Source organism: Phaethon aethereus (assembly GCF_964289735.1).
Source record: "Phaethon aethereus genome assembly, chromosome: 10".
NCBI lineage: Eukaryota > Metazoa > Chordata > Aves > Phaethontiformes > Phaethontidae > Phaethon > Phaethon aethereus.
Window position 1 is genome coordinate 280,742 of NC_138586.1, and position 22,576 is coordinate 303,317.

Sequence of the window (22,576 nt, forward strand, 5' to 3'; positions counted from 1 at the left end):
CAGCTGCCTCCCTGCGGTGCCCACGCAACCCTGCGACCACCAAGGCCAGCCCGGTGGCACTGCCTGGCCCGGGATGAGCCAGTGAGCTCTTCTGCTAAACTAGCAGAAAACGGGTCCTGGGACGTTCCTGCCTGGGATTCATTTTAAAACTACTAAAGAGGTGACAACCTTCCAAGAAATGTGTCTCTGGGAAGCTGCCCAGTGGGAAAGAGGACAGAGCCGGAACATCACAGCAATGAGGGAAGATTGAAAACAAGCTAGGATTAAAATATGACTATATATATAAACACACTGGGCAGAAAAGCCAGTGCTTCAGCCTGTGTTCTTCATTTGTTGTTGTTGTTTTTAATCTTTGATTTGGAAACTTGCTGCTATTTATAGCCCTCCCCTTTCCCCGCAGCGGTTAGCGGCGCTGATCCCTTCCAGATGCTGCTGCTTTGCAAGCCCACAGCCTGTGCCAGCGGGGCTGGGGGCCGTGGGGCAGCCAGCACCGTGGGGAGCAGGCTGGGGGTCGGGGGGAGCTGCAGCACACCAGCCCCGCCAGCGGCCAGCTCTGGCAGGGGATGGAGCCCCGGGCAACCCCGCTGACCTTCGGGGAGCCAGGGGTAATTTTGCAGTGTTGCAAAATTGAGGGGTTTTGCAGGATTAGGGGGAGCAAAATGCCAGCGATGCGTCGGTGTTGGGGTCTGGGGGCTGCCAGCTCCTCGGGGAGCCACAAGGGATGCCCAGGGAGCCCAGGCTTGGCTTAGCAAGCGACAATATTTCTTGCTGCGATGTTTTTTGAGACCTGTTTTACCATTGCCAGCTCCCAGCTGACGGAGGCTGAAGAGCTCCCTCCAGAGACCCCAGCCCTTCCCAGGCAGCCCCAGGTCCCGTCTGCAGTGGGGGCTGCCTGGCAGAGCTGGGCCCTGCCCGGGCAGGCGGGGGAGCCGATGTGGGGCTGTGGGATGCCCACCAGCTCTGCCCCACAGCTGCTGGCCAGTCCCAGCCCCTTTGGTCTCAGCGCTGCCAGCAATGGGGGCTGAGGCTGTCTGGGTCGCCTCTCCCCGCCTGCTGATGGACCAGCTGAGGAGGGGACCCCTCCAGCCCCATGGCAGAGCATGGGCACCCCAGCTGCACTCGAGTTTGCCCTCGGTGCCCACAGCGGCATCTCTGCTCTCCATCCCCACCCGGGGCCGCAACCCCCCCCAGGCAGGAAGGGGCGAGCGGCCTCAGCACCCGCTTGCGGGTTCGCTCCTCACGCAAGCTGTGCACGTGTGGGGAGCGAACCGCAAGCGGGTGGTGAGACAGCTCACTGGGGGGGTGCCGGCTGTCTGTCTGTCTGTCTGGGCCAGAGGAAGCGCTGGAGGTGACGCGGTGCCTGCAGGAAGTCTGCTTGCCCCACCGTCTGCCCGGCAGCAGCGCGCCCGCTCGCCTCCCGCGCGGCATCAGGCGCTCGTGTCAGCTGGGATTGCAGCCGTGCCCCGCGTCCCACCCCAGGGACAAGCTCCCACGTGCGGCGGCTGGTGAGGATTGCCACGCTGCCGCCGCTGGGTCCGCGCCTTCCCTGGCTGGTGCCCGTTCCGCGTCCTGGCGCACCTCCTGCCCTCTCCTCTTTCCAACACAGTGGGAGATTTGCAAACGAGCTGAACACGAGGGGGTGACGGGACCCTGGGGGGCAGCAAGTGCGAAGGGATGGGTGTTCAGGGCAGAGCAGCATCCCCAAAAGGGTGGAGGAATCCCCTTTCCCTGAGGCAACTACCCAACATCCCCGCATCACAACCCCCCTCCCTGTATCCTCGTCTGCCCTGGAGCTGCTTTCTGGACAACGAAAGCTTTTGCTGCTGTTTGTTTGGGAGCCATTTGGCTCTGCTGGCCCTTAAGGGGGCAGGGATTTGGCCAACTGGCAGCAGAATGGCTTTACTGTCAGAGTGCAACAGCGCGTCGGGATGAGTTGCATCCGCAGAGCCCGGGGTCCTGGTTGCCTGTGTGTCCCCAAATTGCTCTCAGGATGAAGAGGTTCTAGCAAGAGCCCAGCTTGGCACAAGCCCTGGCTCTCCGAGCCGCCCGCACTCAGCCGCTCGTCCCACGGGCATCCCCGGCTGCCCAGGGACCGGATGGCTCCTGGGGCAGCTTGGCATGAGCACCGCTCCTGCAGGCGGATGCGGAGCCTTGCGAACACCACCCTGCCCGGCGCCGTGCAGCGCGGGCTGCCCGGCTGTGCTGCAGCGGCGGCCAGGCGTGCTGAGCTTTGCGCTGGAGGCACTGTCCCTCCGCTCTTCTGGCTCTGAAGGGCCTGCGGGGCACACTGGGGCGGGGTGGAGAGGGCTCGATCCTGTCCCCAGCTGGTTTGGGGACACACTGCCCCATGCCCTCCAGAGAGCTGGGGGGAGGCGCGGCATGGGCACGGGCTTGGATCCTTGCCGCGGTTGTCCTGAAGGGGCTTGCACCATGGCTCCGGCATCAATCAGCCCTGGGGCGGTTGGGACCCGTCGGTGCCGCGCAGTTAAGCCCTGAGCTCATGCTGAGACGCTGCAGGGCCGCCTGACAGGTGATATTTTCCACATTCCCTGGAAAAAGCTGGTGTAAGGCTCCAGCCGCAAAGTGACGGGTGCTGCTCGTCACACCGTGGCCTCTCTGCCAGCCCCTGTTGCCCAGGCTTTGCCTCATCGCTGACTTCTGAGCTCACTTCCCCCAGCTCCCTGCTCCGCAGCCAGACCAGGTCTGTCCGGAAACCCCACGACTCTGGGGCTGGCCGGGGCATGGGGCTGGGCAGAACATGGGGCTGGCAGGGTCCCCGTGTGTGGGGCTGGGGGGCACAAGTGCAGGGCAGCACGGGCAAGGACTTGGGGATGAAGATGCAGATGGACGGGTGATGGAGCAAACCATCCCACCGCCGCATTCACACGTGCACCTAAGCAGCCCATGGCTGCAGTGCTCCAAGGGACCCCAGTGTCCCCGCAGGGCTTGGGCATGCCCTCGGCTGCTCCCTGTGCAGGCAGCCCTGTCCCTGGGAGGTCCCTGCTCTGTACCACGCCCTGTCGACATCTCACCCCACCTCGAAAGGCTGAATGAGTTGTAGGGTTCCCATGGAAAATATGAGTCTGGGCTTCCCTGCTGGCGCGGGGAGGTTTTGTGGTGACTCAGTGGCTGGTAGCCGGGGCAGCAGCACACAAACAGGCAGCGCTGAGCCCGCCGCGGCGGGGGATCCCAGCTGGACTGGGGCCAGGCGAGGAGAGGCCGTGGGGACCCGGGGGAGCTGGTGGTGGTTCCTGGTCCCTTGGCCAGGGGTAAGCACGGGGGTAAGGAGAGACTCGGGGTGTCCAAGCACCAGCCTTGGGCTCTGCTCAGAGATGGGTGCGGGTCCAGAGCCTATCTGAGAAACCCCAGGGAGCAGATCTCAGGGGTGCAAGCCGGAGGCTTTCAGGGGCCCACTGCTGCCGTGTCCCGGCGTGGGCAGAGTGGAGCTTCCCTGGGACAGTCCCTGGCTTCCCCCGGCTGAGGTGCGGCAGCCCTGGGGAGAGGCTGGGATTTTGGGTGCAGTTTCTCCGCTGTTCCTTTGGTTGGGTGCTTTCAGTGGTTGGCAATGGCCAGGAATACGGCAGCAGTGATGTTTGGTCCTTTCCCTGCCTTCTCAGGAAAACTGCTCCTGAAAAACGTCACACCCCAGCCCTGCCTCCTCCAAGAGTCCTCCGCACACAAGCAGACCAGCTTGTGGAACGCCTGTAGCAAGCTCCCACCCTGGGAATCGTGTGGAGAGGGGTCCCAGGCAGCCCCCTCGCCTGCCACCGGCTTGTGGGCACGGAAGATGCCAGACGACCGACAGAGAAGAAGGCCACAAAGGCGTTAGTGGCCCGGTGGCCGTTGCCTATAGGGAGGATGACAGTCTTGTCACGCAGAGGTGGCTGTGCACCACTGAGCACCCCCCGCCCCACCGCAACCACCTCGCCCAGCACCCCGTGCCCGGCTGTGCCACGGCTCTGCCGCCAGTCTGGGCTGCAGAACAAGGCTGTTTGTTTGTTGTATTTTGTGCATGAATTTGAGACGAAAAAAGGAGCGGGGGGGAAGTTAAGTGCCACCAAGCAGAATTGGTGGTTGCACCGGGCACATGGCCCTTCTGGGCTCGCCCTGGCCAGCGTAGCTCTGGAGTGGCTGCAGAGACTGGCCGTCAGCAGGGGATGATGCAGAGGAGTTGGCTCCATCAGGGATGCTCCTGTGGGATTTCACAGCCTCCTGTGGGATCGTACAGCTGCCTGGAGCAGGACAAGGTGCTGCGCTGCTTGCAGAGCCCACTGTGGGCAGCTCTGGGCCAGCATTTGAGCCAAGAGTGGGTTTTTAGGTCTGGTATCCCCTGCAGCCTTCCTGCAGACTGCAAGAATAAGATGTCAGACCCCCTGGTGCCCAGGGCTGTGGGGCAGGAAGGGAGAGCAAGAACTGGAAAAAGAGACTTTTATGTAATGTGAGTTTAATAGAGGGGGATTAGCATGCACTGGGGCACACCATGAGTGGGTCGGGAGAGCTGATCCTGGGAGGCAGAGGGCAATTTGCTCCATCTTTGCCCAGCTTACCCCACTCCTGCTCCCCTGGCTCATGAACCTCTGACAGCCTCAGCTCTGCATCTCCCCCGGGTGCCTCGACAGCGGAGTGGGGTTAACCTGAGGGCCCTGGGAAGCATTTCTCTGGGAAGCAGGGTCCCTGGATGGAAAGGAAGGCAGGCTGAAGGAGCCTGGAGAGAGGTGTCTGTGCCTGAGTTACCGTCACTCACATAGCGGTGACACGCCGGGGGTGATGTATGGCATGGGCTAAGCCAGAACTGGGCTGGAGAGGGTGGGGACACCCCATCTCCGAGCCTGAACATGCTGAGCGTGACCCAGGCTCCGCGTCCTGCGACCTGACGGGTGCTTTGGGAAAGCCAGAGATGCCCAGGCATGGTGAGAGGGTGACCGGGGAAGTCGTGTCCTCGTCCTGGCGGGGAGCCAGGCGGGGCTGGGGCCAGTGGCCAGCACTGAGTCATGGCCAGGAGAGGCTGGAACCGCGCTGGCCGGCGGACCGCAGGCTGCTGACGTCGTGCTCACCCCATTTTGCGGGAGGAAGCAGAAAGCGCTGAGCTGTTGCCACAGCAACAGCTGTTTTCCTGCACAGCCCCGGGGAAATCGTGCTCCCACGGGATGTATTTTTTTGGGCTGGTCCCTCCGCTTGCCCACCCCTTGCACGCACTCCTACGTCTTCCTCAGGGTACCACATGGGCTGAGTGGGCAGCAGCGGGTTATTTTAGGGATTTTCAAGCTATTTTGGGCAGCGGCTGTGAGACACCGTGGGCAGGCGGGAAGGGCCAGGCTTTGGTTTCTGCTCTCAGAGCAGTGGCCGGGTTGGGGATGGGGACGGCTGGGGCAGGGCAGGGTGGAGGAAAGCCCTGGGATGTCTGCGCAAAGCAGCTGAAGGGGAGCGGGGGGAGCTGCCGTGGTCGTGCATGGCCGTGCAGCGTGGCGGGGAGATGGAGGGAGTGCTGGAGAGGCTCCCGCCCCCCCGGGAACACCGACCGGGAGGCAAGGGCTGCAGGACCAGCTCCCAGCCGGATCCAGCAGCCATCTTGCCTACAAGGGACCGTGGTGCTGTGGAGAAAGTCCTCGCAGGGCAGCCCAGGGCTTTGGGGTCATTTTACGGACCCTTTCCCCTCCCGCAGCCTGAGTACCAAAGGGGGATGTAGCTGAACACAGCTGCGGTGCCTGTCCAGAGAGTGGGGGGACTTGTGCTGCGGACGCCACGCCAGCATGCCACCCAGCCTCACCCGTGCCTCGGTTTCCCCACTAATCCTGCCCCCACCCGGGCACTGCATGAGGATGAGGGTGCCGACTTGGGAGCACTGAGGCAGAGTGGGGGGCAGAGGTTGCTCAGAGGGTTTGTTCGCAGCCTCCCTCACTCGGGGGGGCTTGTGGTGGCACTGGTGACGCTTCCGTGCGCAGAGTGCCCGGGCTGAGCAGGCTGCCGTGTGCTGCCTTCCTGCAGACGCCCTTTGCTGTTGCTCAACCGCTTCCACCCGAGCGCTTCCCCCGGGCGCTGGGGCACGGGGCCGGCTTTGCGCAGCCACTTTCCGCCTCTGCTCCGCTCTTTCCGCATTCGGGACACGTGCAGTTTTCACTTTCGGTCTTGTAGAAAAGCCGTGTGTGGCCTGCTCGGCTCCGGGCAGGGATTAAAACCGCCATGGGGGGGAGGTGGCATCGCCTGGCTCCCACCAAGGCCTGCAAGGAGGGAGCAGCCTCGGCTCTCGCTCCTGCCACGTGCTGCCCTGGCACCGGCCGTGAGCAAGTGGGTGGGCCGGTCCCCTCTGTGCCAGGCCGTGGGGCTTCCCCGGCGCTCGGCTCCCCGGGCCGGCGCGCCCGGCCGGGCCGGCTGGGCCAGGTCTGTGCCGGCGAGGGCCGGGCACAGCTTCCCAGCAGGGAGAAAAAGCTTTGCTAGGGATAAGCCCGTTGCTCAGGGTGCTCAGGGAAGGAAAAATAGAGACGGAGGAGCCTGCTTTGATGAATTTTTCTCTCTTCCTCTCTCATTTTCTTGGTCAAGCCAGATGTTTTCATGACTGAGAAGCGAGTAATACAAAAAAAGTTTGTCTTTTCAGCACAAAGTCAACACTTAATGGCAAACAAGCCTGCTACGATGAAGATTGTGGAGCAAGCAATATCCCCCAGGGTCTGCAAGCACCAGCCCCAGTGCATGGGCTGTGAACAAGCCCCCTGGGACCGGTTCCAGCACCAGGGAGCTGAAGGCTGGGGAAAACCAGCGCCCGTGCCCACGGCAGCCTTCCCCTCCGTGCGTCTCCGTCTCTACCTGCCCTGCTACAGGCTTCTTGGTGGCATCTGGGTGGAAGCAGCCACCGGGAGAAGCCCAGAGACACCCACGTCCCCTCCCTCATGGCGGGCACGGTGCCAGGGGCTGTGCCGGAGAGCTGTGGGCATCACCAGGCGCCGGGGGCAAGAGAGCAGCGACCCATTGCTCAGCCCTGGGGATTTTTGCACTGCGTTTGCTGAGCTGCTGTTCCAGGCAGTCCAAGAAGTGGCTGGGTTTCCAAGAAACCCCAATGGCACGAGCTCCACCAGCCAGGCGCGCCACAGGTTGCGTGCCAGCTGCTAGCTGAGAGAGCCGGCAGCAGGACGGCGGCGTAGCCGTGCCACGGGCACGGCGGGCAGAGGCCGACGGATGGCATAGCATCAAAATTAAGTAAGGAAAAAAGAAGCCGCCGCGCTGATCCTGCTAGGAGGGGGTAAAGCAACCGGAAAGGAGCTGCCTTGGAACAGCACACCTGGGACTGCCTCTGCCTCGCCGCCTGAGCCCGGGCACGTCCTCCCCAGGGGCTCCCCCGAGCTCGGCGGGGGTCCAGCGCGCTCCGGCTCCGAAAGGAGGGGCTGGCCCTCGCCGGCCCCGGCGCAGCAGGGGAGCGGGCGGCAGGGCTAGCCGCACGCCGGGGGCAGGCCGGGCACCGCAGGCCGCCGCGCTGCCAGCCGCGCCGGGGCACGCTCCTCCCGCTCCTGCCCCGGCTGCGTAAACAAGTCCCGGGAACCCAGATCTGAGTCATCCGCTGGCTCAAAAACACCCAAACATGGTAACAGGCCGAGCAACAGCTCCAGCGAGGCCGGACCGGAGCTCGGCGGCGGTCCAGGCGCGGAAGCGGCTGTGGCAGGGGCACGGTGCCCGTGCACAGCTGGGGGATGCAGCAGCCGCTCCTGGGGCACAGGCCGGCAGGGCCACCCGGCGGCACGGCGCGGGGCCCCGAGGCCAGGCGCTCCTGCGCCGCGCCGCTGTACCGTCCCCCGCGGGTGCCAGCGTGCCCCGATCCCGCCCGCGCCGTTCACACGCGCAGCCCTGGGCACGCATCTTGCCCCAGCCCGTGCAATGCGCGAGCGGCAGCTTCAAAGCGTGTTCCCTCTCCCGGGAGGGGGACAACAGACGTGATGAGCATTAACTGTGTGGCAAACACCTGAAGAGACCAGCTTTAAACAAAAAATGAGCCCCGTTCCGCATGCCTGCCTTCGGCAGCAGCACGACGCTGCTGGGGGCAGAAGCTTGCTGGGTGCCTCAAGGCATCTTGATCCGGAGGTCCAGAGTTTAGAGGGTCAAAGCAAGGCAGGGGAGGGTCCAGAGCGGGATCCAGCTGGCTAGCTCCAGCTTCGAAAAATACAGGGCACAGAACATCGCAGCTTTCAGCCCAGACGTCCTCCCCACCAGGCTTCCTTCACGCTAGTCAAGCATCATCTGTGGGATCTTTTAGACCTGAAAACTGGGGGATTCCCAAAAGACACAAAGTTAGCAGAAGAACACTGCCGGTTTTCGGGTTTATGGCTTCAGTTAAAAATAATCAGTCCTGATGCAAAAATTAAGCTTGAAACAGGAAGAAAATGTTCTGGTTTTGGTGTGTCTGGGAGCTGATCCCCCTTGGAAGTGGTTTGGGCTGGAAAGTACCTTCAGCTTCTTCCTCAGCTCACCCGGGCTCCAGTGCTTTGGTCGGTACATGTGGGGACATGTGTTCCCCACTTCCAAATTATCTCTAACAACTAAGGCATCTGGATGGGATGAGTGGGGGTTCAGGGTGCCTGGACGCTTTTGAGGGCTGGCTCCTACCCCAGTGCTGAGGCCCCATCTCTGGAAGCTGCCCTGGAGGAGACCACCCTGCCAGCTCTCGGGCTGACGGAGGGTGGCAGAAGGTGTGAGAGCTGGTGGGCAGAGCAAGACTGCTCAGAAGCAGCTTGCAGGCTCATGGGAGGACGAGGAGGAGGCTGAAGACAAGCCTGCAGAGCTGTCTGAGCCACAGCAGCGGATAACCCATCAGCGATGGGAGCCATCCCAGCGACGGGGTGCAGTGGGAGAGGCTGGGAGCTGGGCGACCAGGCCAGCCGCAGGGTTCGGTTTCTCTCCCCAGCCTTCCTCATGAGCTTCCCGGCTCCCTCAGTCCTGCTGCGCTGGGGACGTAGGAAGGGAATGGCGTTTTTGTCCCGGCGCCCGCTTGCCTCTGCGATGGGAGCAGCAGGCAGAGAGCAGATGTGCTGGACTTACACAGAGCGCTGTGCCGGGCTCCTGGCACCCGGCTGCCCCAGATGCCGCAGGGATGAGCACGCCGGGCAGCTGGCCCGCAGCCGGGGGGGGAGCACACGGCCGGGGACCTCAGGGCACCCTCTGGGCCATGAAGTGATCCCGTCGCCTCCCCAGCCCCGGATCCTGGCCCCACTTGGCCGCTGGGGTCTGAGCTGAAGGGACCCCGGGGTGGCGGAGGGGGAGCCGGGGACGGTTCTTCCAGCCCTGGGCAGAAGCGTGGGGGATGGATGCAGCCCGGGGACGGGCACACTGGCTGCCAGACCCAGGTGCTGGTTAGGCACCCATGCACTGCAGGGGCATTTTCTCTTCTTGCCTGAATCCCCGCCAGCCCTGGAAGATCTAACCCGGCCCCAAGCCAGTGCCTGGATTAATTAGTATTACAGCTTTCCCATGGTGCTGCCGTGCTATTCTCAGCAGCCTCTGGCTGCCTAATCACATCCCCATGTGCGCATAGTCAGGCCCCACAGCTCTGCTCGGCTGGCAGTGCCCGTGGCTCGCCAGCAAGCCGAGCTTTTGTACCGGGCAGATAGAGGGGAGGTGAGCTGGCAGAGATGACTGGGGTAGACTGGGATCTGCTGGGATTCAGGACTGGGGAGGTCAGAATGTAGCTGGATAGAAACTTTCCAACAGAGCTTGTCTTTTGATAGCAAGCACATTTTGTGCAGGGCTGTATCAGCCTGCTCCGGTATCAGGAGAGCATTGGCGCTGCTGGCATTTTTGTATGGAGAAGCAACGTGTCTTTTTAACAGCTCTGACATGGCAGAGCTGTGATTCGGGTACCGGTGGGATGCCCAACCCAAGACCCTGGTGGAGGGTCTCCGTGCATGCTCACACGTCCCCGCATGTGTGCTCCTTCCCCCCTCGGCACGACGCTGCAGCCCCAGGGCGGCGGGGAGGGCTTCCGGGCAGCCCTGCTGCCGCAGCAATCCCCTTAGTTTAATCCAGGCCCGGCTCAGGGGAGGGATTTGCTCTCTGGCTGAGAAGGACCTTCCTCCCCTCTGCGCGGCGGCACGGCGGCAGGGCAGAGGTGGGACTGTCCAGAAAGGCTCCAGGGTGCTCCTGGGGCTCAGCCGCTGCCTGGCCCCGCGCTCCGGCTGTCCCGCTCCCCCGCGGCACCCCGAGGCGAGCAGGCAGCCTGGGGCTGAGGCAGTGAGGGCAGAGCAGGAGGGGCGGGTGACCTTCGCTGGGTGTGGGGTGCCTGTGCTGGGTGTCCGTGCGCTTCTCACAAGTGTGAAATTAGGGAAGAGTGAGCTGTTACGGGAAACTGGGGATTGTTTCCCTTTGCCCAGGGCAGCTGGCAAGTTTTTGGGCAATATTGGTTCCCAGGCACTGCTCCACCACACCAGGAGATTCGGCACACCCGTCTCGGTCTCTAGTAGAGCTGGGAGCCCCAGCCACGCAGCAGGACCCCTCCCGAAGGGAGCCGAGCCCGGGCGCTGCCAGCTGTGCTGCGCGCCAGCGCTCACGGGGCTCAGCTCTCTGGCAGCACCGGCTACGGCTGGAGAGGTGCTGGCACTAAGCCGCTGTCCCAGGGTAATCCCTGTCCCTCAGCAGCACACAGACCAGACCTGCTTACCGCACAAACCCCTAATTCCCTAATAATCTGGCCATTAACGGCAGCGTTTGCTGGGGCGGGAGGAGAGCTGGAAAGCCAAGCGGCCTCTTCCTATGAGCAGGACATCCTCCCTGGCAGAGGCAGAGCTCTGGCCAGTGACACCGGCCCTGGCTGTCCTCCACATGACACCCTGCCAGGCCCCTGGGGACGGGGTGAGCGCCTGGCAGGGCGCTCAGGAACGACCCGGGGAAGAGGCGCAGGCCCTGGATCAGCAGGGTGCTTTGGAGCTTCTGTCCGTCTCCAGCTCCATCTGTCTGTCCTGTTCAATCCAGACACCAAGGCACCTGCAGGCAATAAAGCAGAGTCCCAGGCTGTCGGTCCCCTGGAGAGAGGGGACAGACCGCAGGACAAGCACTTGCACTGAGTAGGTTCCCCTTCCCATTGCGCTTCCTGCCCTTGAGGCGGCAATTTCTAAGTGGAATGATAATGGCGATGATGCCAGCAATGATGCAACTGTAGCAAGCAGTAGCTGTTATTGTTATTGTTGTTGTTATTGTAATAACAATAATAACAATAATTACCCTGTCTGCCAGAGCCTGCAGGCAGCCAGTTGCTCGGTGTTTTGCCATTCAGACTCTTTACAGCGCTGCTGCCTGGATCCCAACCCCACTGCCTTTGGTCCCAGAGCCCCCGGGCTGCGCGGGGGGCCAGGGCTCTGGACGATATCAGCACTAGTGATTTCCATCCCATATCTGCCGCTGGACCTGAATTCCCAAAACGCTGTCACAGGCAGCTGAGCTTCTCACACCCTGCTCTCTTGCAGCAGGGTCTTACTGGCCTCTCCAGAGCCTTTAGCCATCCCAGAGGCCGCCTGGGAGGACGACGAGGCTTTGGTCTCTCTGAGCATGGAGCAGTGCGCGTGCCCAGAGGGACGTGCGTGTGTGTGCCGGTGTGTATGGGTGCAGGGCTGTGTGCGTGTCCCTGTGTGGGTGCAGTCTCCAACAGTGTCGGTGACACCAGGGCCAGCAGCAGCCCCGCCACCAACAAACAGGCTCTGTCTGCCGGGCAGCCCCAGCACCGTCCCTCCTGCCCCCAGCACTGCCCACGCCACGGGCTGGCACAGGGACCCAGGCACGTGTCCGTGCACTGTCCCACCCGGCGTGGGACGCCTGTGGGTCTGTCTCCCTGGAGTCACAGCCCCCGGAGTTTGCTGCACTGGGACCTTGGAGCATCCCCCCGTTAAGCGCAGATCCCTGCCGCCACGCCGTCTGTCTGTCTGTCCTGGGCTTATGGGAGCACATCCCTGTGCCCGGGGATGAACAGCTCAGTGCACCCGGCTGTTGTCTCTTGTCCCCCAGCCGTCAGCACAGGCTATGCCTGCGAGCCCGTCACCCGCTGCGTTACCACATGGATGCTTCCACCCCAACCGCTCCGTTACAAGCTGGGGCTGAGCCCCAGCACGTGGCAGGGGCTGCTCGGAGCAGGAAGATGCCCGTTTCCCCGGCACAGCCAGGGCTGGCATGACCCTGGGCCCCAGCCCCAGCCCCGTGGGGGCCCTGGCCCTGCCTCCCTGTCTTCCCTGACACTCCCCAGCCAAATCCTCTCTTTGTGCCTGGCTGGGGGCGGTGGGGAGCTGAGGCAAGGAGGGCTTTGATGTGCCACTTTGCTCGGCGCCACGGCTCCTGGGCACAGCGGGCTGGCACCGGCGGGACCCGAGCCGGGCGGCAGCTTCAGAAGCGCCTCCGGCTCACATCCCAGCACGGTGCTGCCTTGTTTTCGCCTGGCGAGGCTGGGACAGTCCCCTGCGCTCGGCCCCCGCTGGGATATGTTCCCAATAAGGCTCGTGGAGAGCAGTGGGGCCGGCGGCGGCGCTGCCCCAGGGGATCGGGGCCACGTGTTACACAGAGAGCAGGTGCTGCTCCGGGGAAGGGGAGACCCCGGGGGTGCCCCAAGGGGCCGCACAACTACAAAGCCTCCTCCTCCTGCATCGTTGGAGCCGTCCAAGAAATTGGTTTAATTGGCAGCCTCCATGGGAGGAAGCCAGTCCCGCCCGGGAGCAGAGGCAGCCGACAAGCAGCCACGGTGCCCAGCGGGCCCTCCCCACTGGCAAGCGCAGGGCACGGGCTGCCGCCATGGCTGCACGGGCACAGCCCAGCGTGCAGGAGCCGGCTGGCGGCACCGGTGTGGGGTCGACAACGCTGGGATGGAGACAGCCTGGAGAGACCCAGCTGCTCTCCTGCCCAGGACCGGCTCTCTGCAGCAGTCCCCGAGCTGCCTGCCTTCCTCTAAGGAGCCCCTTCACACCAAGGCAGGATGGCACCACAGCTCGGACCTTCACGGGACAGAGCCAGGGCTCCGCACGCCCCGTGCTCACACCCACTCATCCTGCACATGGGCTTCAGGGGTCTGACCCCCCTCCTTGGCTTAGCCCAAACCGAGGGGGACGTGAGTGAACAGGGGAGCTAAAAAGGGCCCCCTGATGTATGGGCTTTGCTGCTGGAGGAGATGCACCAGCCCCTGCACAATACATTCGCCCCAGCCCTGCAAGCGGGTGTCCCCAGCCCAGCGGTCACCCCAGCCGAGGGAGGTTGGACCGCGGGATCTGAGCCTGGACTCTGCCTTCGCCCCTGCCCTCCCCGAGCCTCGAACTTTCCACAGTCCGAAGGTCTCCCTCCTGGAGAATGAGTAACGGTGCTGGCAGCCAGCGGACCGGTGCCTGGCGGCTCCCGCCGCACCACGCCTCCCCTCCCGTCTGTGGGACCATCTTCCCCGGGCACCGTCCCCGCCGCAGTGACCCTGCCACCGTGCGGCCTGTGTCACCCGCCGTTAGCCGGCGCGGGGGAGCGCTTTGGGGTGCTGCGGGGAGGGCTGGAGCAGCCGGAGGGCTCCAGCACGCACGGACCGTCCTGCCTGCCTGCATCGCCCAGGCTTGAGCATCCTCGTGGGGCTTCTCCCGAAAGCGTGGGGCAGCAGCGGCTGCTCAGGCAGCAGAAGCAGTGTGGCTCTGGGCAGGCAGCGATGCTTGTGCTAGAGTTAAAAATGGGACCACGCTGATGTTTCACACTCCTGAGCACTGGGGTGCTCCTGGAGGGTCAGGAGCTCCGTTTCATGCCTCTGGGATCTCTGAGGCAGGTGGTTTGGCTCAAAGACGGCCAAGGACTATCTTTTACCTTGCCAGTGTGTCTTCTGCTGTAGGCATGAAAGAATTACCAAAATGATTGCGGGAACAGTACAGACAGGTTCACAGGGAAGTCTCTCCTGGGATGGAGGGGAAAGGCTGGAAACGTTGTGCTGCTTTGCACCGGTGCAAGTACAAACAGAGTCCACGCACCCTACGGGAGGGCAGCAGCTTCTTGCAGACCGTCTCTTGCCACCTCCTCTGAGCCTTGAGTGCAAGGTGAGATGCAAGCCTCACTGCAGCGAGCGGGGCTGACGGGGCCTTTTGCCCGGGGACCCCTTCTCTGAAATGCTGGGAGGTTCCACAGCAAAAAGCAAAGAGCTAAAACCACGGTGGGGACTCCAGCTTGTGAACCCACAGCCTGGGAGATCCCACAGCCTGGGAGATCTCCCGCTTCGGAGTCAACCCTTAACCCCGCCGGGGTCACAGCGGCCGGCTTCAGCAGGCAGAGCCCGGGCAGCGGCTGACGGTGTCGCCTGCCGTGTGCGGTCACACGGGGTGGCAGAGGGCTCAGACAAAACAAACACGCTCGAACGCCACGCTGCATCAGCGGCCAGCTCCGGGGCCCCGTACCTCCGCCTGCGCAGCAGCGGCCCATGACCCCGCCGGCCGCTCGCTGGCGGTGCCTCTGCAGCCCCGGCCTCGTCCCCTTTGCAGGGTCCCCTCTGCCCGGTTTGGGGCAGGAGCCCTAGGGGTCGTTCCCCAGAGCCAGGGGCTGCCGGGGAAGGGGCAGAAGCAGCCATGATGCCAGGGTGGTGGGCAGGCAGCGGGAGTGGGGTGTGACCTGAGCCCGCATTCTTGTCCTTGTACGGTGCCCGAGTGGCCGGGGGGTTGCCCTCCTCCCCGCCATGCCTGCCTCGGCAAACATGCGGGGCACGCAGGAGGTGATAGCAGCGGCTGCGGGGCAGCACCGTCGTGCCACTGCCTCCCCGGGGGCGAGCATCTCCTCCAGGAGCCGAGGGGGCCGTCAGGGCTGATCCACCGTCACGATGGGATATTGGCTTTGCAGGGGCAGTGAGGAGGGTCGGGCTCGTCTGGGGTGTCTTGTCCGTCCCACTGCAGCAGATCACCCTCAGGTGACGAGGCGGGAGGGTGGCCTCGCATGCCACCAGCTGTGTCAGCAAAAGGCTGTTGCAGGAGCCGGCGGGAGCTGGCACCCTGCCTCGGCCAGGGCTGTTTGTGTGTTTGTTCAGGGATGTTGTGCCTGATCTGTTCCTGTCCCTGTGGCTCTTGGGCAACCTCCCTCCCGGGTAATCATTGACAGGGTTGGGAAGGTTGGCAGAACAGACCTTAAACGTCGGCCAGAGAAACCTGAGTGCTGAGCTCAGGGGAAATTTCCACGGCAGTGTTTGGGGATGGTATTAACCTGGCACAGAGCTGCCCCAGTATCACCCATACTGAGGTCACCAGCCAGCTGCCTGCCCCTTCCCCGGGCATGGCCCGTAGGCAGCCCTGGGTTTGGGGTGGCAGTGGGATGTGGAGGGACAGGATGGAGAGCTCAGCCTGCCCCAGGGTGCAAATCTGTTATGCCCCTGGGATGCTCTCCAAGTGGTGCCCCTGGGGCTGGGCAGTGTGGGCAGCTTGCCTGTGCAGGCAGAGGGCTGGGCAGCTGTGACGGCGGGCAGACCCCTGGTGGGGGGGGGCATGGAAAAAGCTGAGCCGCTCGTGCTCGGGCATCTCTGTGCCCCCTTCTGAGATGGAGACAACCCCTCCATGACTTGTGCCTTCTTGTAAGTCCCAGCAAAGTCCTCCCGGAGCCTGGATGCCCGGATTTCCCACACTGATTTTCCCGGGGATTATGCTGTTTCTAATTATCAATTAAAGCAAATTGGCCAGGTCCCCCGGGCCCCTAAATCCTGGCTAATCCCTGGCACCTTCTTTAACTCCCATTGCTCATTCATTATGTGGCAGTCCCCTGGGTGGAAGTGTTTGCTCCAAGCGTGGCTCTTCCTACACGAAAGTCTTCCGGGTCCCTGGGGTGTTTGTCTGGGTTCGAGAACTTGCTGTTTCTAATTGATTTATTTGTTCTGGTGCTGTTTGCTCTGAATGAATCTCCCTTTCTTGGCAGGAATGAGGAAGTTCACTTTCTCGGGAACATTTTACTGCTTAGCAGCCTCCTTATCGCCTCTAATAGATCCCATTAACCTTGCAGAGCAGTCATGCCGGCTCTGGCACGGACAGGCAGGAGGAATCTCTGGTTGTTTTTGTGTCTTGTGCACTCTTTTCACCCTCCCGCGTGACTCGGCTTGTTTCCACCTTCCTCAGCTCCTCTTGTGATCGATGCTGTCGTTCGACATCGTGTCCCACTTGTCTAAAGACATAGTCCCCAAACGCCATCTCCTTCCCTCTCCTCTCTCGCTGTTCCCCTGAGCTCAGCTCCTTGGGGCTGGTCAACCTTCTTTCTATCTGGGAAGCTGAAATCCTTCTGTGGTTGTGCAACAGCAACTCCCATCACCGTCCCAGTCCTGGGAAGGGTCTACCCAGAAGATCAGCCTAGCACAAAAAGCCACCTCACCGTGGGAACAAAGCTGTGGCTCTCCATGTGCTGACCCACAGCAGACTGTGGGACGACGGCTCCCCTCTGGGCTCCCCTTTCTCCAGCTGGCTGGGGACGAAAGGGCGGCCAGTGCTGCCACGGCTCCTCAAAGCACGACACCTCTGTGTCACACGCCGGAACCTTTAGGGGCAGCTGGACCCAGCGTCTCGCCAGACGCATTTGACCAAGCTGAGGACATGGCTGCAGCCCACGGGCCACAAACCGTGCAGGTGTTCAGGGCATTTTTTTTTTTCCCCAATGGGAAAACTCACCCTGTGGTCCGCGAGGCTGCAGGGAGGACACGGGAGGGTGAAGAGGAGGAGCTGCTGGGGCATCCGCAGCAGTCCCTAGGGAGGCAGGGAGAGGTGCCGTGCCCGAGGGCAGGCGGCGGTGGTGGTGTCTCAGCCCGGTGCGCGGTGCACCCTGCATGCCCGGTGCATGGGGCTGCCAGCGGTCCCGCTGCCTGGCGACCGGTCGCTGTTTATTTCACTTCCTGACGCAGGCAACTGCCTGTGGCTGGGTGTCAGGGCAGGGTGCCGGGGACCACAGACCGCTGGGGAACACGGCGTACCCACCCGAGCACCCCTGCCCGTGGCCTCCACCCCGACACTGAGCCCCGTCCCTGCGGCACACAGCCCCTGCCCTCCGTGGCAGGCTGGGCTCTCGCTCTGGCGGGTCTCCACCCTGTCGGGGCTGCAAGGGTGACAGGGGGGTGGCAGTGAACCTGGGAGAGGGCAACAGCCCCATGATCTGCCAGAGGGCTGAAAACCCTGATGGGGCCGGAGGCTGGCACTGCTGGATCCCATTCCAGCACCATGCCGGAGGACGCAGGTCTGGGCTGGTTCCCCATGGTTGTATAAAGGCAGTGAGGTACGCGCCGGGACAGCAACAGCTTCTCTGCGAGGACTGCCTGTGCCGTTTTGGGAGGCACTGCCTGCACCCCACAGGTGCCGGTGCCTATGGGCAGGCAGAGCTGGCGAAGGGCACGACCGCAGCATGCCTGCGGCGGGCTTGCCAGCAGCTCTGCCAGAGCCTGGTCCTGGCATGCACGTGTGCTGGAAACAGTTCCTTTCCCCTGTGCCTGGCCTGAGCCTGGGGCCTGATCCTGTCTGCCATGTGGCCCCTGCAACCTCATCCCCGGCTGGGGACTATCCGTAGGAGCGTCGTGGTCTCATCCTGGCTCTGCCCTGGAGAAAACCCCTTCCCAGGGGACACGAAACACTGCAGAGAGGAAACTGAGGCATGGCAGAAGAGCAGGTACTGCTGAGCTGTGGGGAAGGAGGCCGGCTGGACCAGGACCCCTGGCTCTGAGCAGCTTCTCAACCCTCAGCAACCCCCTGGGCCCAGATGTAGCCCCAAATGGGTGACAGTCCCTCTGCTCACCCCCATCTGCCCTGCTGCAGGGGTCCTTGGGGGACGATTCCTGTGTGCCCCAGTCTTGCCACTGGCTCATGCTCTGGCTGCATTTCTCCCCTCTTCCGGCTCCTCCTGCAGGATGGTGCCCGGCTGGAGAGGGGCTGCTGGTGCCTGTGCACGCATCCTCAGGGCTACTGCAGGCAGAGCTCAAGCGGCCCTTGTTGCCCGCGTGCAGGCTCGGGCCGGCTCTCGCTCCTGCCGTGCACAGATCTCCACTGCACCGAGCCACCGCTTGCTCAGGCCTGGCAGCCGTGACTCATGCTGCTCTCCGCTGGGAACCTCTGTTTTGTAGCACAGCGTTCCCTTCCCAAAGGGTCCCTGGGCCTGGGGGGGGGTCCAAGCAGCCCGAGGTGGGCTAACCCCAGCCCGGCCGGAGCTGCGAGCTGATCTGGATCCACAGGGGGAACTGGGCTCCAAGGACTCTGTGGAAAAATCCCAGCCACGCGTTTATCTGCGAGGCTCCCGCGGGGCTGGGCTGGGACATGGCGTTCGAGGAGCAGGGAGGGACGCTTGCATAAGGCCGACTGCTTTTGGCAGCAGCCGAATCTTCCCAGATGGGCTCCCGGCATGCAGAGCCCAGCGAGGTGCAGCGGGGAGAGAGCAGGAACACGCAGAGTTGGGGGGTGTCTCCCCACATACACCTGACACTTGGGTGGACCTCCAAACCCTCCTGCTCTCCCCATGCTGCTCCAAACAGCCTCTGCGGCAGCTGCTTGCCCTCTGCATGCTGCAATGGGCATCAGCTACGCATGCACTCCCCGTCTCTGCAACAAAAAGCCCCCCAACCCCTTCCTCCATCACGCCCCTGAGCTGAGCCAGGCTCCTGCCTGGCTGAGCCCTGGAAGCTCAGCCTGCGCCAGCAGGGCAGGGGAAGAGGGACGGGAGAAGATCCTCATCCCGCCTCCCTTTCTCCCCATCTCACCTCCATCTCTACCCTCATCCCCATCTCTGTCCTCAGCCCCATCTCACCTCACGCCCACTCCCGTCCTCATCCTACCCCCCCCAATTCCATTCCCATTCCCATCCCATCCCCACCTCACCCCCTTCCCCACCCCAGGCACACCCTGGCCCAAGGACAAGGGGAAGGAGTGGGTGCACTGTCCCCCCTCCTCCCAGTGCCACATTTGCACCTCTCGTGCAGGTCGGGGGTGCCGAGGTGCGGGGCTGCGGGGGTTGCAGGGTGCGGGGGTGCCGGGGGTCCGGGGGTTGGGGGGGTGCAGGGGTGCGGAGGTACCGGGGGTGCGGGGTGCCGGGACCGGGCAGCATCACGCCCGGCCGGGCAAGCACTGCTCTGCGCAGCGGCAGCAGCTTCTCCTTTTTGTACAAACCAGCCGTTCCTTAGAACCCTGCGGCTGCGGCGCGGTGATCCCCGGGCAGCCCGTGATGGCCGCGACGCAGCGTTAACCCACCGCTGCCCGGACGGCTGCAGTCACCCACGTCCCCGCCACAGAGACCTGCTGAGCTTGACTCGCCCCCGGGAAGCGGGTAGGATGAGCTGGGGGGAGCTCAGGCCAGCCCCCGCCGTGTCCCGGGGGAGCTCAGCCCTGCCTGCCTCGCCCTGGGGCCCGTCTTCGCGTCCCCGCTGCTGCTGCCTGCGGTTTGCCTCCTCAGGCAGGATGCACCCTTGCTGGGGCAGGGGAAACGGGGGGCTGACCGGGGGGGCCGGGGTGCCACCCCACCCCGGCAGCCTCGCCGTGCCAAGGGATTAACGCTCTCGAGCCCAGGGGCTGGTGGGGCAGAGAGCCAGAGAGCGCCGTGCCATGGGGCGGGACGGGCCTTTCGCTCCTTCTGGGTGCTGCGCAGTGCGTACCGCTTCCTCCAGGGCCTGCGGCACACTGCGAGGGGACATCGCGTCCAGAAGGAACAGGGTGTTTGCAAGCCTTTTCCATAACCAGAGGGCCTGGGAAGGGCGTAGGGCGACTTCGGGTGATGCAGGGGTGTTTGCAGACCTCCTCCATCCCCCAGATGCGGCAGGAGCTGGGGAGCAGGCCCTGTACACCCCAGAGTGGGGGGCAGCCCCTTTCCCTTGGCTGCTGCACCCACAGCCGGGTGCTCAGCCCAAGGGTTCAGCTCCTCTCCTGCTACTCCCGGGAGACCCCGGGGACACCACCGGGGCTGGGCTCAGCCATGCACAGCTCTGCGGTGGCATGTGCCAGCAAACAGGGAGGGGTTTCTGGTGGGGCTGCCTGGTGCCATTGGCTGGCACTGTAACACACCACGCTGCGGGGACAGGAAAGGGCTCTGCCCACCCGTGGGAGAAAGGCTGATCTGGAGCAAGCGGTTTGGGGTAGGTGGGTTTTGCCGAGCCGTTGCGATGAGCGGGGTCTGCCTGGGTGCCACTGCCTGTCCCCTCTCTAAAAAGGAATGCGAGGGCTGTGGGGAAATCCCAGGGCCATGGGGAGGGAACAGAGGACAGGGAGAGGTGGCAAACAGGGCTCCAGACTCCAAACGCCATCACTGCATCTCTCAAATGCAGCCAGGGTGTGGGGTGCAGCAGGGCCAGATGGGGTACAGAGCTCATCGCTGAAGCCCAAACCTTCCCCATCCCGAGAGGTGCAGAAGGGTGGGAGGACAATCTCCCAGCAGCTGCCAGCCCAGTGGCACCCAGTTAGGTGCAGTCATTTATAGTGAAATGGCCAGTGCAAACACAGCTGGCATCCAGTTGCCCTGGGGCCAGCCCTTCCTGGAGAAGCTGTACCACCCAAGAGCCTGGCAGCACCGGGGTGTGTGTGTGTGCCCCCCCAGCTCGCTGCAATGCCTGTATGTGCAAGAGATGCGCATATACATAGCATGGGGGGTGCCTGAACCTGCTTGCACATGCACGCACCCAGCAGGGAAAGCAACCACACACACGGTACTCGCACACTCAAGGCACACGCATGTGCACACCGAGCCCTTGCACTGGTGTCTGCAGGGCTGCCTGCATGAGGCTGCGGTTGGGTCCCAGCCCTGGGACCGACAGGACAGGGAGGGGACAGGCGCCCCATAAAAGTTTCAAGCCCCACGGCCTGTGTTTTGCTGTTTACCCGGGGTTTCCAGGGAGCCAACCGTCCTCAGCTCTCCGGCTGTGCCATGACTCACAGCTGGGGCCGAGTCACCCTCGCCGCGGCAGAGACCGAAAGCAGCGCTGCTGGCAACCCTGGGCCTGGGGCACTGCCGACCCCCTTCACTGGGCTGAGGGTGTCTCCAGCTCGCCCAGGAGTTGTGTCCAGCGTGTAAAACCCTGGGGGAGGATACTGCACCTAACTTCAAACATCCTGCCAGCCTGAGGCTCTGCTGACATAGCTCCTGGCTCTCCTGGTACCCACCAGCCTTTAACCCTCACCCAAATAGCACAGCCACCCAGCATCCCCAGAGGTGGAGGGTTGGTTGTTTTCACCCCCCCCCCCCCCCCCACTCCATGGGATTGAATCCAAGGCTGGCTGTACCCTAGGACAGGGCTGGGGCACCCTCAGCCCCCATCCAGCACTATTCCACATCCTCTGACCCTCACTCCACGTTTCAAGATGGTTAAAAAAACCCAAACAAACGAACAAACAAACCAGTGATGTCTGAGAAGCAACAGAACAAAAACACCAGAGGAAAAGCAGAGCTGGGCTGCGGGTGCATACAGCTCCCCACAGTCTGGGAAAAGCCTCCTCACTGCTTTCCTCCCCAGCCTGCCCTGCACACAGGCATGACACAGAGGACAAAGACCTGCATGCTGAGGGCCCCCTTCCCTACCACACACCCAGCCCCCTGAGAAGGCGGTACCTGCTCACAACTCAAGAATCCCATCTCAGCTCAACCAGGGACTGACCCCCCAAAGGTGGGGAGCTGCCAGGTTTCCCCAGCTGGGGAGCAGGACCATCCCAGCCCCCCACAGGTTTGCAGTACAGCGTCCTCACCAGTCCCCTCCCAGCGAGCCCCAGCCCCTTCCCCAGTGAGCCACGCACACCCACCCTCCCAACACCTCCCTCTTCCCAGCCACAGACACACAGCTTTGGGTGCACGTTTATACAAAAAGTAGAGTTTATTGCCATTTCTACCTAGATTTACACAACTGTATCACCACTTCCGACGTCAAGAGGGACGTCCCGTCACTTCCCAGAGAACTGGCCGGGGAAGGTGGGGAGCCCAGGCCGGCTCCCCCCAACCCAGCGGGCTGGAGCACAGCCCCTGTCGCGGCTCTGCCCAGCAGACAGTCCGGATCCTCCCAGCGCTGCCGCACGGCTCCGTCACAGTGGATGCCAGAGAGGGGTGAATCCATCCGCTCCTTCGGGCGGCTCGCGGTGCTTGCCACCCAGTTACAGCTGCTCGCTATTCCAGTCTTGCCTCGAATCCCCCAGCTGTACAGGCATGGGCACAGCTGGCCCAGAGCAGGGCACCCCACAGCATCATGGGCACTGCTCATGCGTGTGTTTATACATAGATACAGCTACAGAAGATGCCCAAACTAATAAAACAAGCTTTTTTCCTTGTAATCCCCACACTGATGTGCGTACAGCCATGCACTACACCGCAACTGCCACCACGAGTGCTGCTCAGTCAGGTTTGGGTTCCAGCATGCTCCTGGGTGGCGAGCGGGACAAATCTGCGTTGCTCACTAAACAACGGTCTTCCTCCAACGTCAGGCTTTGCCAGAAAGAGGACCCCCCCCGCCGCACAGCACAGCAAAGGCACAGGACTTGGCGTGAGCTCCTTCCAACCGTGGATTAAAGTGCCAAAGGCCGCCTGGCACTGCCAGGGTGTCATGGACACCCAGGTTTCAGCAGAGCCTGGGATGGGTAGATTTACTCCTGGCACACAGCAGGTTGGATGGGGAGGGGTCAGCTGCCCACATCTCCCTCGC